The 2437-nt window shown below is 36.7% G+C and overlaps 1 pseudogene; it reads right to left on the bottom strand.

The window, feature by feature from the left end:
* Positions 1–473: 473 nt before the first annotated feature.
* Positions 474–592, bottom strand: LOC120581123 (uncharacterized; annotated as a pseudogene).
* Between the last annotated feature and the right edge of the window lie 1845 nt (positions 593–2437).

Raw genomic sequence — 2437 nt, 5'->3', positions numbered from 1 at the left:
AACAAAAAACTGTAGTTTGTGAAGTCTTTGAGAAACTCCGATTCTGACTATTTCAGTTCAACCCAAGAGAAAGTGTTTTTAACCACTGAAGGAATGCAGTTCATCTTTGTGAACAAATATAATTGCCAGATCATTTTAATTTAGTGAAGCAAAGAGGAAAAAGAAAGGTAGTGGTCATAGTTCTAAACTATTGGGTTGTTAGTCCATGTTCTGAAGATTTGCTTTTCACCTTGAGATTCTGGAGTTGTTTTTATTATGGAAAATTGCTTTTCCTTATAATAGAGCTTTGATGAAATAGAAAGAGGGAAATTTGGATTTAGAAACCTAACTCCTAAATCTGACTCTGCCTCTTATCAGCTGTGTGACCTTGGACTATTTACTTGCCTTATTTTTTAGGCGAGGCAACCCTTGGTAGACCTCACAGATTGCAAGGACCTTGTCAGCTTACAATCTCTTATTTTTTTTATTTTTTATGCCTACAACACCTGGTCTTCCTAGGTGGTCTCCCATCCAAGTACTAACCAGGCCTGACCCTGCTTAGCTTCCGAGATCAGATGGGATCAGGCTTGTTCAGGGTGGCATGGCCACAGATTACTTGCCCTTTTTATATCCAGTTTCTCAAGGGTAAAATAGATGAAATAATGCAAAATGATTAAATGCTATAACAGTACTATGTGCCAAAAGCTATGTGATCTCAGAGGGACGAGATGAAGATATTGGTCACTAATGAAGATGGTAAGATAAGTGCAGGACTTGAGAAAAGTCAAAATGGTTGGGCGCAGGTGCTGCGGAAAGGAAGTACAGAGCCAACTATATATGGGAGAGCATGAATGATGCCCCCGTTAAAGCTGAGTAATATGGGTCTGTTGTGGAGCCAAAAAGAACCACTCCCTCGTGGCTTTTGGCAGCTTGTTCAATGGACTAGAAGAATACTGACTATAAGTGGTGAGGTCTGCCTCAAGTTAGGATTGGCAAGAAAGGTGCACCTGGAGATCAAGGAAGCATGACAATCTAGGGTGTTAATGACTGGAAAAAGGTAGTGTGTGAGGAAGACCTTTCCAATTGTTACATTTTGAATAGACAGCTTTCCAGAGCTACTTGGAGACACTACTTGTGGAGGCCTCTTGTCAAAAAAACATGGTCTGTGTGCCAAGACATCTGCTCTCTGTTCCCATTTATGGCTCTAGCACATGGCAAATCACTTCGATTATACTGATATAGACAATCTAAGTAGCTGAAAAAGCACTTGGCCAGCCACAGGCAAAACTGGTAATCTTATCTTTAATGTATCATACATCCCTCCTCCGAGCTCTTCATTATTTCGATTCAGGCCCTTGTGCCTTTGGCCCACACATAGGGCTCTAACAAGTCTCAGGCTGACCCTTTTACCTTGCCCAGGAAAAACATATCTGATTATAAAAACAAAGTAGGACCTTCAAGTTGGAAGTTCAATACCTTTCACATATATCACGTTTGCCTACAAATACAAAGTTTTATTATAAGGATTTTCAAAAAAAGGTCTGCTATACTGAATCTCTAATGGTGGGACTCCAGACTTAGGCTGGTAGCTTATTTTAGGTAAAAGAAACTTCAGTTCCTATTGTAAACCTGTCCATGATCACAATCAGCTCAACAAAAGTTTTAAAGTTGAAGCCCTTACTTATTTTCAATGTCTCCTTTTTCTTTCTCAATGGATGTAAGGCAGGACTGGAACTATTTTATCCATTAGTCACAAAAGGTGTAGTGCTTCGGGAATATAAGCTTTTCACAGGCCTAGTAAATGTTTGAGGTTCTAGAAAAATATTTTGTTTACATAAGAAGAAACAAACTCCAAATTAAAATTAATTTAACTCTGTCTGCCAAATGTAACATTATTACAACTTCATTAATTATTAATTCCAGTGTTCACAAAAGCATGCCTTTGAAAATATATTTTGTAATTTAGGCTTTTTGAATATAACGATTGTCAAAAATTATGCATTATTGTAAAAAACATTAAATTATAAACTGAATAACTTGCTCATAACTAAATAAGCTTAAAAATATTAATTTTCATTCATATACTTATTCATTTCACAATCATGTATTGATTTCACAAACAAGCATTTAATTTATACTAGGTTAGCAGTGTTCAATTTAGAGTACTGGTATCCTTAGAAAAGAAGAACATTTTATAAGAAGGATATAGATATAAATGGTTTTAAGTAAAATCGTTTTCAGATGTTCAATTTTCATGTGTACTCATTACTGATATTGATCCACCGAAGACAAGGGTGCTCCTCTGGTTGTTTTCCCATCACTTTATTTCCAATCCATCTTTCTTCCCATTGCAATTAAAAGCATGGACTTCTAGAACACATACACACACACACGCACACACACACACACAAACACACACACACAGAGTAGTCTAAATATTACTGTAGATAATGAAAAT

This window comes from Pteropus medius, unplaced genomic scaffold (assembly GCF_902729225.1).
Source record: "Pteropus medius unplaced genomic scaffold, Ma_sr-lr_union100, whole genome shotgun sequence".
Lineage (NCBI taxonomy): Eukaryota > Metazoa > Chordata > Mammalia > Chiroptera > Pteropodidae > Pteropus > Pteropus medius.
This window is presented reverse-complemented; position numbering and strand designations above follow the sequence as displayed.